This window comes from Falco peregrinus, chromosome 1 (assembly GCF_023634155.1).
Source record: "Falco peregrinus isolate bFalPer1 chromosome 1, bFalPer1.pri, whole genome shotgun sequence".
Classification (NCBI taxonomy): domain Eukaryota; kingdom Metazoa; phylum Chordata; class Aves; order Falconiformes; family Falconidae; genus Falco; species Falco peregrinus.
Window position 1 is genome coordinate 13,545,392 of NC_073721.1, and position 13,128 is coordinate 13,558,519.

Consider the following 13,128-nt stretch of genomic DNA (forward strand, 5'->3'; position numbering starts at 1 on the left):
CTCTTCATGCTCAGTTACTTTATGGGCAAAGCACATTTTGTAATAAAACAAGCAAAAAATATCCCGTGCTTAAACCCCAAACACCCAAATCTCTTTACTAACCTGTTAACAACTACATAGCCATTTGTTACTTCTACTTCAGAACATACGTTTATTGCACTGTGATATATAATGTGCTACAAACAGGTTCTTTTTACATAGATCTTTCTATATGTAGCAGGAAAGGCACCAAAAAAAAAAAAAAGTTTACCTTCTTTTGCATTGGTTTGTTAAACTGAAAAAAACAGTATACACTACATGCCTTTAGCACCACAAAAAAATCCCGCAACCTCATGTCTGTCTCTTGGTTCCGTAGCCCTTGCTTTCTCAAGGGAAAATTAAAATTTATTCTCTTTGAATGCAGAAAGAAGTATTATGGGTTACTTCTAATCAGCATTTAATTTCCGTGGCAAAAGCACAGTTTCACTACCAACCTGTCTCATTATTTCAATACAAGTCTTCTGAAGGCATGACACTTAAGCAGAAGGCTAGGAATACAAATAGCTAGCTAACTGCTCCCTTAACCCATTCCTTGATTTTTCATAGTTTATATTCCAGTTTTTAGGTGTTCCATAAAACTTTATAACCCTTGTTCAGTAACACTGGATAGCATTTCTGCCTTAGATTTGGAATAGCTCAAATAAGAGAGAAAAGTGACGAGGAGGAGCTGTTGGCAGAACTACAGATACAAACAAAAAGCTTCTTCTCTCAGGGCAAGGCTACAAACGTTAAATAACATTCACCCCTTTCAAGTCATTAATATGTGCAGGACCTCCAGAACCTGTCTCTCTGCAGCACCATTGCCTTTACCCTTCAGTTACAAAGAAATTCCCATTATGTTAACGTGGGAGGGCAAGAGGCGGAAGAGCACGGGTTCTACTCCGATAATCAAAAAGATGACCAAAACCACATAATGCACTAGAGCGAGGCAGCTCAGTTTGAATGTTGATAATAGGTCATTCACCCCAAACACCTACCTTAAAACGTGACAGAAAAACTGATGGTGAAAGGGCAGAGAGCAGACACTACCAGGGCCTCAGCCTTTCTCTAAGGAGATGACCAATAATTTTTCAAAAACCATGAGACAATGTGTCTGTTTAGTATTCACAGTGGCAGAAAAGCCATTTGTACAAGGGAATAATTAAGCTCTGCACAGACACTAGACTAAACCACATAACCACTTTTTTTAGTCAGACATCCAAATTAAACCACAGCAATTCACACAGATTTAAATGAAACTTACACTAAGCCAGTAGAACTGGCCCAAAACAAAACAAATAGCAAGACACAGCTTTAAAAGAAAATGGGTTACTGGTGTCTCTCGAATACCTCTAGGGCATATTTACATCAACAGCATTTGTAACCTACCCTATATGAGTCCAGAACCAGTGATGTTTGGATGGTGACTTTGAAGGGAGACAAAATGCGATTTGCACTTCAAATGCCAGTTTTCAGGCCTGCCAGTTTATCTAGTAGCTCCATTTCTAAACACTAGCACTGGGTTTGTTTATTTTTTTAGAAGGTCACATGCACACATTAAAGATTGAAGGTAAATCCTCATTGCACTATTACTTTCCTTTTCCTGGGAATTCACTTCTGGTTTTTAGTGCTCTTTCTTGGCTCCACTGCAAGGGTTCAGAATGGAATAAAACCAGGAATAAGACAAGCATAGTGAATCGTTGCTTCACTAGTAAAGACAGTATCACAGAAAAAAGTATTAGAAGAGAGGATATGTTTTTACGGACTGTGAATTCTGTGCCCATTACCTTCCTGTACCTAAATCTTGAGTCATTTGTGTTAAAGGAAAAAGAATGGGGCGTGAGTATGAAGCAAAACCCAGAACAGAATAGAACTGCACAGCAAGCTGAACAGAACTACGCATTAAGAAACAAGAAACAGAGATGCTGTTTAATCTAAGGCTTGTGCTTCTATCCTACTTTCACATGTGTAACATGCCATTTGCTTATCAGTTTAGGACATCTGAAAGGATCTGTGAGATCCTTCAGGCTGGGTGATGTGCTAGGAAACTAGAGTGATAATCTCGTTAGGGGCACTGTCATTTGAATGAAATGTTAAACTGAGGTCACTTGTTCCTACTCCTTTCCTTTCTGTCTGTGTCTGCATGAATGTTCAGCATAGCTTGGCACTTTTAAAAAGAAAGTGTACAGGCTACGCCGGTGCTCTGGCCAACATTCCCCTTCCAGACAACAGGACCTCTTTCACATGCCTGCACTATCACTACCAAGTGCACCTGGGAGTAAAAATATTTCAGAGTTTTCTTTCTCCGGGCTTCTCTTAAGTCCTTTCTCTCCTGTGTTTGTTTCCCCTCTGCCTGCCTGGGGAATGTTCTGTACCTAACAAAGAAGTGCGAACAGTTAAGAAGCTCATGCATGTAGTCACGTAGAACCCAACTCCATTAGCTGGGGACACTCTATCATAGGTCTCACTTGTCTTCTACAGACTTAATACAATCAGCCTGTAAGTAAGTAAGAAAGTGATCCACCCAGATGACTGTTTCAACCCTACCCTGTTTTGAAAGGTGAGAGACACGAGGGTTCTCACCTTGTGAAATATCCTGAGCAAACCCAGGAACTACATTTGTGCAGCAGGTACCATGCCATCATGGCTACCAGCACAAACCTAGCAGAACACAGTGAACCTTGTGATGTTTAGATGAGGTTTTAGTTGCTTTACATAACTGCCTGTTAGACTGTTCAAAAAATCATTTTTTGTTTGCTTCAATAACAACATTTTTTTTTCTCTTGGTGTACCTTCTTCCCTATGTTCTCCAGCTATGTCAAAATCTAGGATTTGCTTGCAGTTCCTTCCTTCAGACAGAAGTTGTGCTGAGTCAGATAGGGTCACCGGTGTAAGGAATGACATTTAAAGAAAAAAAACCCAAACATATTCCAGGAGTAGGGTAACATTTTCTCTGCAGATATCAAAAGAAAAATTTGTCCAGAGCTCAGCAGGTCCCTCGCTGAGCTATCACCCAGCTGACAGATAGGAACAGTTGTGAGGAAGCTGGATGGGTACCAGGCTCTGCAGGCTCTACAGCAGAGGAGAGTGCTGCCCCCCCCAGCGAATGCCTCAGAGCCCGAGCAGAGCTGTCCTTCCACAACTACGTCAGAGGTGTTACACCAGCAGAAACAACTCACATATGCTAGGAGACCATGTTGTATTACGGTGAACTGACTTTAGGAAAGCTACAACTGCATGCTTGGGAGTGCATAGCCATTAAACGAATGAAATAAAACCCACCAGTGTCAACGCTAAATTAAGGTGGAAGGAAACAAGTAATGGAAATTCCAATTGTTCAAGTTGCTACTACTTCATTAAGCTGGCCACATTACTCACCAGTTATATTTTAGCTGCAGCGGTAGATGTACTCATAGAAGAGCCTTGAATTACTGTTACTGCAGCAACAAGGTTGTATCATTAGGCATTTCAGAATTAGATTGCTTGAGTCTGACTTCTGATCTGCAATAGACTATGCATCTTTGGCTTATAAAAAGATTTCATGCAAGGTCATGGTTTCAACATTTAATGTTTTTCTTCAGGCAAGTGAAAGACTTTCCCTGTGGAGGAATAAACAATAATTTCTTCTTTGATAAACAGATCTTCAACAAGCTGGATAAACATGCCTTTGAAACAAAAACTCAGACAAAAATATTGGCCTTCATTTCAGTCACCCTCAACTGAGGGAGTGGCGGTATGAGAAAGCAGCATTCTGCTTTATGACAAACGTGTCCTTCTTGTCCTATGGATTCCTGCACTGTCCCCAGTAAGATTATCAGTCTTCCAGAAGACTGGAAAGGCAATGAGAATGGATTGGGAGCATGTGAAGAAACTACTCACCTAGACACTTTCATGAAGAAAATTCAAGCTTTGAACAAGATGTCTGATGTATGCAATCCTAGAGTTTTCCAAAATTTTGAATTAACCCAATGTTAATTATATTCCACATGGAATAATGAGGAAACAACAGCTGTATTTGAGGACTGATCTTCATTGCAATCCACAGGACAAAACAGCGCGTTTACTATATAATGGGTAATCAGTGCTAAAGAATTTGAAACTGACACATTAGAAATGTAAAGGCTTTTTAGCTCTCAATTCCTTCCTTGCCAATGTCAAATTGAATATAAAATTACTGAGAGCTAAGATTTTTTTTCCCACAGGTTCAGCACAAGTTCAATATTGCTTCCAAAGCAAGACTATTATACAATGCAAAAGAGCTCATTGATGTCTCCTTTCCTTCACTGCTGAGCTCTGAACTAAGTTGAGCTAATCCTATTTGTACTTCCATGTACAGCTTTGTTTCACCCATTTAATCAAAATACTTCAGTTCTCACAGAACCTTGTATTTCTGAGTTCTTACTAGTCCCTTTATCAAGTTGTCCTAAATCCTGTATTTTGACCTTTCTTAAGAAGTTAAATTTTTTATCATGCTTGGCTTCAACAAGTTTTGCTTTGTTGATACCTTTCTAGTAATGTGGCTTGTGGGTCCCAACAGAGTATAGTATTGCTGGGGAGATATGCTACAGCAGTATAATGATGGAGTATTATCTTCCTTCTCTGTAACACAATCCCTTCAGAAATGGAGCTGAAACCGTTTTCTCTTTGGCTGTTTGCTGCTGCCAGGATCACCTTACCAATTAATCGTATCTGCTGTTTACCCTCACCTCTAGGTCCTCCTGCATAACTACTTTCAGAATTACGGAAAAATGACATTTCACACTACTTTTTCAGCTAGGTGTTTTGGGTTTTTTTCCTGCCATGACCTCATTCCACTACCATAAAAGACTGCCTATATATCATAGTAGTCATGACATGTAGTCAGACATGACCTTTAGAAGATTTGAAGATTTTTGGTAACTATGTTAAACTGGAAACCATACCTGTGGAGAGACAGGCTGCTGAGGGAAGAGGAAAAGATACCTGTCCAGACTGTTTTAAGTGACTTTTTTGCCCCTGTATTACCAAAAGGCTTTAAGCGTATGTTACCAAGTTCTCACCTCACCAGCATTCCAGTCATTGTTTTGAAAGGCACCCACTACAGCATGTAATACTTAATACTTCTATGGCGCCTACCTTGCCAAGATATCCCATGTCTTTTTTTAAGGTAAAGAACACCTCAACACCTGTTGTTGTTACCACATCCTTTTAACATATGTAACCATAGCGCTTAGATTACCAGCTTTCGGTCACAAAATGAGTCGACAGCAGCAACTGGATTAAAATGAAGGGCTCGGTTTCTAATGCAGGTACTTGAACCAGAAGAAGGTTGCTAAATGCACTGCCGTTCTGTTGTTATCACTGTTCCCCAACGCCGGGCTGAAACCAGGAAAAGTTGTACCAATGCTGTGACTACTGTAATTTGTGCCTTGCTGCAGGGGATTCTAATTGACGGTTTTGTCCTACAGGAGAAAACAGCAAAGGAGAAAAACCCAAACCAACACGAACACACCAAAAAGTGGCTTAAGAGTCTATGTGCGGGTCACTGTCAGCTCCACACAGACCAGGGCCTGAGCTGTGATATGGCATCGGTGTCACAGCACCTGCACGGAGTTGGCTGGCCTCCGGAGAGCCGGTGGTTTGGCACAGCACAATCGATGTACAGCAAGCTTAGAAGAGGGGATCCTGCGCGGTCAGTGTACAGTGTCCATTGCAGAGATTCCTCAAGGATCACCACAGGACGCTGAGGCAGCGGCGTGCCCCTGCGCATACGCCCAAGGATGCAAGATTCAACCTTAAACTGAGCCGCCTGCCAGCAGTCAGATTTCAGACAAATGACCCACCTGCTCGCTCCTGCCCTCCCAGGAAAGGCTTTACTGGGCAACGTTTGCCACTGGGGAAACTCTTGAAACCCGCAGGGAGACTTTTTCGAGGCGGCAGGAGGCTCCCGCTCGCCAGCCTGCCCCTTGCCAGCCGCCTGCGGCTCGCCCGGCGCCTGCCTCCTGCCCGTTCGCCTTCCGCCGGCCTTAGCGGGAGCCCGCTCCCTCCCGCAGCCGCGGGGCGCCGGGGCGCTGCCTGACGGAGCGGGCCCCTCGCCCGCCGCCGCTCCTTCCCTCAGCGCCGCGGCGCCACCCACCTTGCCCACTTGCCGTACCTCGAGCAGCGCAACCGGTAACTCTAGGCCGGCCGGACGCCCACCGCTACCGCCGGCCACGCACCGCCTCGCTGCGCCGCGCCGCGGCGGGTGGGACGGGCGGGCTGGGGGTGTCGGCAGGCGTGGGACGGCCGCTCCCCCCGCCGCCAGGCGCCCGAGCGGGCCGGCGGGCGCAGGTTCCCGCCCCCGCAGCAGCTGCCCTCAGCGGGCGGCGCTTGCGGTCACACGCACCCACGGACATCCCCCCGCGCCGGCCGCGGCCAGAGGGCGGCCCCGGCGAGCGAGGCGGCGGCCCCGGCGGGAGAGGCGGCGGCGCCGGCGGCACCACCCGCTCCCGCGACGAGGGCGGCGCCGCTGCCGCCGAGTGGGCGCCCGTAACGCGCCCGTAACGCGCCCGCGGACCTGCCGGGCGCCTCCGCCGCGCGTGGGCGTGGCGTGCCCGTAGCGCCCGTGCCCGCCGGGCGCCGCGCTGAGGGGAGCCCGCCCGCGCGCGGGGCCGCCGCCAGGGGGCGCTGCGCGGGAGAGCAGGAGCGCGAGGGGGCTCGCCGCCGCGGGTGGTGGCGGAGTGGCCGTTAGCCGAGAAACCGTTATCAGCCGTGGCCGAGCACTTTGTAACAAAATCCGTTGTTGAACGGAGATCACCTCTCGGCCCCGGTGGCAGAGCAGGACGGTGACACAAAGCTGTGGGGAGCGGTTCGGCTGCGCGCCGGGGGAGCAGGTATCGGGGGGGGGGGGGGGGGGGGAGCGGGCGTTACGCGTCTGGGTGCCCTCAGGGCCGCGGCGAGGGAAGCCATGGCGGCGGCGGCGGCCGCGGGGGGGGGGGGGGGGGGGCGCCCTCCTGAGGGACTCGGAACGTTCTGGAAGGCGGCGCGGGAGGCGGGTGCTGCCCCGGCTTGCCGGCCACTGCCCGCCAGGGACAGCGGGCTCCGCGCCTGCCGGCGGTGCCCTGCGCATGTGCCTGAGCGCTTGGCGAGCGGGGAGCCGGCCGCCTCCCGCCCCCGCGAACCCCCCAGCACGTGTGGGAGCGGCGCGTTCCCTCGGAAAGTGGAGGTGAAGTTGTGTTATTCCCCCAGTGGTTCCTGGTGTCGGTAGGTAATGGTCGTTTGGACTGAACAGAAAAGTTAAAACGGCTGCCCAAGAGGAGACAGGGGGTTTGGAAGACAATTTTCAGGAAAATAGAGAATGAAGAGCGCCGTTGCCCAACTGAACTTAAGCTGCTCGGCCTTGGGGTGACCGTGACCGCTGTTTTGTCAAGACCCAAGCTCCTCACTACGTACACCCCTCTATGCAGCAGTGACATGCGATTATTTGCTTTTTAATATTACGCTCCCAAAGGTATCTTCCAGAAAGAGTGAAAGTTGCTGAGCCACTGCTTTATGAGTTCGTTAAAAATCAAATCAAATCAAATCAAATAAACGCCTGTTCCGAAGCACTGAACACACTGGAACCCACCCCGCGCGGCCTGGCTGTGGGCGGCCCGGCAGCGCGGGGCCGGGGGCGCGGGCGGGGCGGGGGGCGGCGGGCGCGGCGGCCCCGTCAGCACCAGGGACAGGCGCCTCCCCGGGCCGCCCGCCGGCAGCGCCCCCGGAGCTGTGGGGCGCGGGGGCAGGGCCGCCTCCCCCTGCCGGGGCTCCCGGGCCACAGCCGTCAGCAAAGCCTTCGCGATGAGAGTCCCGACAGTGCCTCTGTGTCGCCTGGGGTTTTTGATTATAAATCCAGGAATGGCACCGCTGAAATGCGCAACGAGCGTTCGCAGCGCTTTCTCAACACAGCTCTAACCTACTTAAAAGAACGGCCGTTGTGATTTAGTATTCCCCGTGTCTTACAGAACCTGAAGTCTCTATTCCACGTGTGCACTGTGCCTGAGTGCTGACTGTGATGCATATTAAGTAGGCTCTTTTGGTCCAATACACGGGATGCACAGACCAGGCCAGGAAATCGTGGTCTAAATTATTTCTGTATTTATATTTGGCCAGAGTTCATAGCCATATGGATTGTGACTTAACAGTAGTTGCAAAAATATCCCACTGACAAGTCAGCTTACATCCCCAAAGGAAACATTTTGCATCTTGTCGAATGCCGGAATAAATTGCTTTTCGCAGAGCACTGAAGTTATCAATAGTTGCAAGGCAGCGCATTTAAGTGAAAGGTGTGTCAGATCTAAGTCAATGTGCATACAGAGCAGATCGGTTTTACCACGGATTGTAAAACCAAAAACCTTGCTACTTTTTTTCCCCCCCAAAGTACGACAAAACAGAAAATAACAGGATGGTTGCTGTGAAAGGAAGAAAAGCGTACCATAGCATTGTCTACAGTCAGTTTTATAGAACACTTGCTTTTCAACAGCATTATTAGATACCAGTTTTTACAAAATTCATTCATAGCTAAAATTATACATCTCATTAGGAAAAAAAAATATTATGCTGACAGCAATATATTTGATGTGTCTTTTAATAAAGAAAGCAATTAGAAAATTGATATTAAAGTGCCTGTTTGTGGTTACTGATGCCTTGAGCCATGGAAATACTGAAGTATTTTTTTAGAATTGTTTCTTATTATACAATTAATCAGAACTATGAACCATTGTCTGTTAGATTAGTCTTGAGGCAGCAGTGAAATTGTATAGTAAAATGTAAGAAATTTGCTCAAATCAATTTATTATAAACTTAGTGTATCTTTATTTACGAATGGTTATGCTAACCAACTCCGATGATGATAGATACTTCTATATCTACCGGTTAATGAAAGTAATGGATATTTGCAGAGGGTAACTGCAATGAGGTGCTTTTCAAGTAAGTGATTAGTTGATCCTGAAGTTGGTATAACAAAAGACCTAAATACCTTTTCCTTCATCTGCCAGAAAGCTTTGGAATGTAAGGAGATATTTCATTTTTCAGCTTTGAATAACATTTTTACTGTGCTGTAAGCCTCCCTCTTGTATACATTCATACCCTGTTTGCATCAAGGCTACTTGATTCTCTTTAGGAGGATTAAGTGGGAATAAATGAGGGCAGAATCTGATTTGACTTTCTGTGGCACACGGCTAGGCACTTCTGTGTGCTCTGTACTAGTTTCATCATATGCTGTATGTGTGTGCATTTAAAACCCTCCTCAGACCCTCAGCAATGTGTTTAAGGGGTAGGAATTTTGATTGTCAGAGGCTTTCTTTTTGCAGTGGGATCTGTGTTAACGAGTATCAGGATGGAAATACATGTTTTGTTATCCTTGGAGTTAGCTGTAGCTCTTTGTCAACCTTTGAATTCCTTACCAACTCTGCTGTCTCTTAGAAGACCTCTTTAAATAACAAAAGCTGAAAAATGACCACAAATAGTTCTCTTGCAGATGGGCAAGCCTTGTAAAGTAGCATCATTGATGACTTAGGCTGGAAAACATGATCCAGATGGATGGAAGCTATGTTTATTTCATAACGAATAGGGTGATGTTCTGTTAGATTATTCCATTCTACACATGATGATAGAAAAAAATCTTATTTAGATTTAAGGGCTTATACCTGAACCTTTACAAGGCCTTTAGCAATCTGATTTTCTGCTCCCTGTTAAGTATATCAGCAAGGATGACCACAAATTTGCACATAATCCTGTTCTGGTAAGTGGCAGATCAGTTTTGCTTCAGTATTTGTTTTTGTTCAAAACAGGGTGAAATTCACTAGCTTGTGTGTTTCTCATTAGGTCTTCTGAGGCCAGGGAATTTGAAACTATGGGAGCCCTACCTGCTCAGCACTCTTAGAAAAAGCCTACAAACTTGTTCCCAGAAACTTGTGCCTGTGTTGTGGAGAGACAGAATCTGTTGTCCTCTTTTTCTAGAAAGGACTAGTAACAGTATTAAACTTGCATTTTAAATAACATTTCCAAAATACATTGCTGACCTACCAATGGCCTTGGAATAGTTCTGTGAAACATCCTCAGGAACACCACTTAGCACAAAAAGCTGAAGACCGAGACTGTCCAAACAACCCTGTTTGCTTTCTGGAAAGTAACTTACTGGTAGATTCAACTGTGCATTTTTCTCTGTTACTCATTTAATGTGATTTGCTTAATTAACTCATGAGTTTCAATCCAGCCTGGAGGATTTCCTTTCTTGTGAAATTTAGATAGTTCTGTCAAGAGCTAGTTCTGAGTTTTCCACAAGTCTTTCTCAAAGTCTTTTGTCCTTTCTTCTACTCACAATCTGATCTCCCCAACTGTGGCATTAGCTGTTCATCCTCAGTTCAGTCACAGATCTCATGAATATATAATTTTCCTCATGTTTGTATATATATGTAATATTTTAATTGTAAATAAGCCCCTCATTTTTTGCAAATTTCTGCAGTATGGTTTCGTTAGGGTTATGAGGCATTTTAGTAAGCTCTCCGCACAGTTCAGTTGCAGTAACTGTCAACTGCAGGTACAATCGTCACAGGTGGAAATGTGAAAGAATGATTGCTGCCCACAGGGCTGGCCTTCTCAGCTACTGAGGGGTTCCTCACCAGTGCTGGTGTTAGGAGAATTAACGTGTAAACTGAATACACTGCAGCAGAAAATAAGGATCTGTTTCTCCCAGGAGAATCCTTTTGACATCGGATCTTATTCCCTGCCTTGCTGAAGGAGTTACGGTTCTGAGTTCAGAAATAAACTAGTAATGAGTGTGGCTTTCTGGGAGCCTCTGCCTAATTCTGTATCAATATCAAGTAAGTATCAAGATACTACCTTTGGTTTGGGTAAGGTCTGTAGGTGTTATTTCTCTATGGTGGCTTCAATGTGACTGTTCAGACCGAAGTGCTAACTTTAGAGGAGTGCAGATCTGGGGTGCATGTGCACTGTCATTTACCCAAACTCCTTAACAGCTTCAGTAAAAGGCCTTTCCAATTCTGATTGCTTGTTGCTTAGTGGTTCTGACTTTTGCTGTCCTTTGCACATGCAATGTAAGGGGGCAGGAGATTCGGTGGTCTGTTCTTTCTGTCATTACTGAATAAATGAGCATTTTGCAGAACAACTTGCACTTTTCACTTCCCTTCTGATAAAAGACTGGAAGGAATTTCTTTAAAATATAATTATGTCCGGTTAGCAGTCTGATTCACATGCGATGGTAACTTAATTTCTGGTATTGGCAAAAAAAAAGCTGCCAGGAGAATCTAATATTTTGGATCTTCAAAATTATTTTATTATTCAGAAGTTCTACAGAAAAATCTTAGGAAAACATAGCAAGTGCAGCTCAGATGAGAATCATATTTTTAGAGTGACTACTATGGTAATTTTACCCTTGTAAGACAGAGACTCATCATTCCCATTTTCAGTCTTACCTTAGCAGTTTTGCAAAGTTCCTAATGTTGTCCATATACAAGAGCAAACAAACAAGCAAATAAACCAATCAAAAGGTCAAGCTGTTACACAGAGTTCAATAAAATATTGTGAATTGCAACTCCAGAGTTTGCTCAAACATAAAAAGAAGGCTGTCCATGTGGTAACCTCCTTGGACTGTTCCTGTCATTTCCCTGGGACACGTTATTAGCGTAACATTCCTAGTACAGGGTAAAGACAGAGTTATGGCAGTAGGTAATTCAAGATGAACTGTCAGCAGGATGAATCCCAGCAATGTGGCTTGACTCAGAAGCCAGGCAGCTTTCATACTTGGGGCCAATCCAGCCTCAAAATGTCAGTGTCGACTACACAATTTCCACAAATCTTGTGCTCTGATTTTAGACACAAGGAAAGCTGGAATTCTCTTGAAGTTTAAACTTGATCTATATTCAGTTAGTTTGTCTAAATAAATGTTGGCCTTTTAATTCTAGCTCGCTGTTCAGCTCTTAAGTATTCAGTTGTAAATGCATGCTATTTGTATAAAGGGAAAGGTGAATCTTTTCCCACCTGTTTCACTTGATATCTCTCTGCATTTCTCAGTTGAAGGCTGATTAATCTGTCATTGCATCTTTCTTAAAACAGGCACTGCTAATCCTATGTTTGAGTATGGACAAAAGGTTACAGTTTGCAACCAATATGCAAAACCTTCCTAATTTTGTGTTGCATCAGTCCAAGAGTAAATGACATGCCCATTCACAGATAAACTTGGGCACTGCAGTTAATTGGATTGTCAAGGTCACAGAGGGAGTTAACGCCATACTGTAGCTCAAAACTGATTGTTTTTGATACTTACCACAAAGTAGTGTCAGCTGAATATCAGTCTTGTTCAGTTTGATTACTTGGTGCCTTGATCTCATGATTTTTTCAGTTGAAACAGTTTTAATTGTGATGTCTGAAGAATTGTGATGTCTGAAGAACTTAGCTGAGAAAACTGTGAGCCAGTTGGCTCTTCCAAATAAATACTTACTCAAGCACCACTTTTCCTTGAGCTCTAAAAAATTGTCTGAGCATTAAAATACACATTCCCAGAGTCTTTTAAAAGAGAATTTTATAAAGGGATATATGACCTCTAGATTACGCAAATGAAGAAAGACTGCCCAGCTCATGTACTTTAACAAACCAGAATTAGCAAGTATTTCACTCTGCTGATGATACATACATTCACTGCATTAAAGCAGTAAAGGAGGAGCAAAATGACACACACTTCTGAGAATTTTTCATTTAATTGTAAATAGAACATGTGAACTGGCTCAGCATTTTTTCTCACAGTGGCTTACAAGTAATGCTTTGGACACTTTGTAGTTGCAGGTAAAGATAATGATTTTAAAATAGACTTGGCAGCCACTGGAGAATGACTGCTGGTATATGTTTTTTTTCTTCAAAGGGTAGCATCTCGGTACCCCACCTTTCAACGTCTCACAGAATTTTTCCTGGACTTTCAAGCATAAAGTAAATCTGTTTAACACCACCACCTCAACACATAACCTGGAGTAAGCTATTATTGTAGTAGTATGTCTGTTAAAAGGGAAATAGAACAAACTAAACTGAAACCTAGCACAACAGTTTTCATTTAATACATTTATGCTAGCAATCTGTCCTGCCAGTTACGTAAATCTGCAC

At 44.6% G+C, this 13,128-nt stretch overlaps 2 protein-coding genes across 13 annotated transcripts in view; one reads left to right on the plus strand and one right to left on the minus strand.

Moving 5' to 3' along the window:
* The window catches only part of LDB3 (LIM domain binding 3), a 128,660-nt gene extending 122,372 nt beyond the window's left edge, over positions 1–6,288 (minus strand). For 9 of the 12 annotated variants that reach the window (XM_055790171.1, XM_055790002.1, XM_055790111.1 and 6 more), the window contains exon 1: positions 6,152–6,288. The gene's annotated coding sequence lies outside the window, so the exon portion shown is untranslated. Of the gene's footprint in view, positions 1–3,396; positions 5,806–5,840; positions 6,097–6,133 lie in introns of those variants that run through there. The other 3 variants (XM_055820387.1, XM_055789736.1, XM_027785709.2) reach the window with 3 other exon arrangements.
* Positions 6,289–6,732: 444 nt separating this feature from the next.
* The window catches only part of WAPL (WAPL cohesin release factor), a 160,000-nt gene continuing 153,604 nt past the window's right edge, over positions 6,733–13,128 (plus strand). Inside the window, exon 1 of the mRNA XM_055819759.1 lies at positions 6,733–6,869. The gene's annotated coding sequence lies outside the window, so the exon portion shown is untranslated. The remainder of the gene's footprint in view (positions 6,870–13,128) is intronic.